Source organism: Microchirus variegatus (genome assembly GCF_963457635.1).
Source record: "Microchirus variegatus genome assembly, chromosome: 17".
Classification (NCBI taxonomy): domain Eukaryota; kingdom Metazoa; phylum Chordata; class Actinopteri; order Pleuronectiformes; family Soleidae; genus Microchirus; species Microchirus variegatus.
Genome location: NC_139818.1, coordinates 15323291 through 15323834, shown reverse-complemented (window position 1 = coordinate 15323834; position 544 = coordinate 15323291).

Genomic DNA, 544 nt, shown 5'->3' with positions numbered 1-544 from the left:
CTGGTATGAGTACAGACACGCAGGCATTATGTGCCGTATTAGTGCCGTGGATGTTGGCAGGAGTGCACTTCAGATCACCTGCATTTTAGTTCTTATTACCATAATATCTTTTTATTGTTTTAAACTGAAAATAAAAGAGGAGAATAAGGCTCCTTATCCTTCAGGAGCTGTGCACTGAATAATTGTAATTATATGACTTCCTTTTATTAATACTCCATTGTATGGTATTTATGGTGGATATTTTTGCAGTAATTGCCATTCAATAGGTTTGTATAATGGCCTTATTGTAAAGCAGGTTTTATTGTTATTGGCAGAGTCTATAGATTTCCCAGCAAGATTGAAATTGCACACATAAGGGAGAGGTCCAGGCACAAAACCCATGTTTATGTGCATTTTACATGTTTTATCAGTTCAGTGCTGTTTTGACTTTTGTCGAGCGTCCTCTTTATTGCAACAGCATAAATCCTCTCAGCCTGTGAGGTTGTTCTGTAAATCTACAAACTGAACCGCCGTAGAAGAGATGCACCAAACCTCAGACAGACAC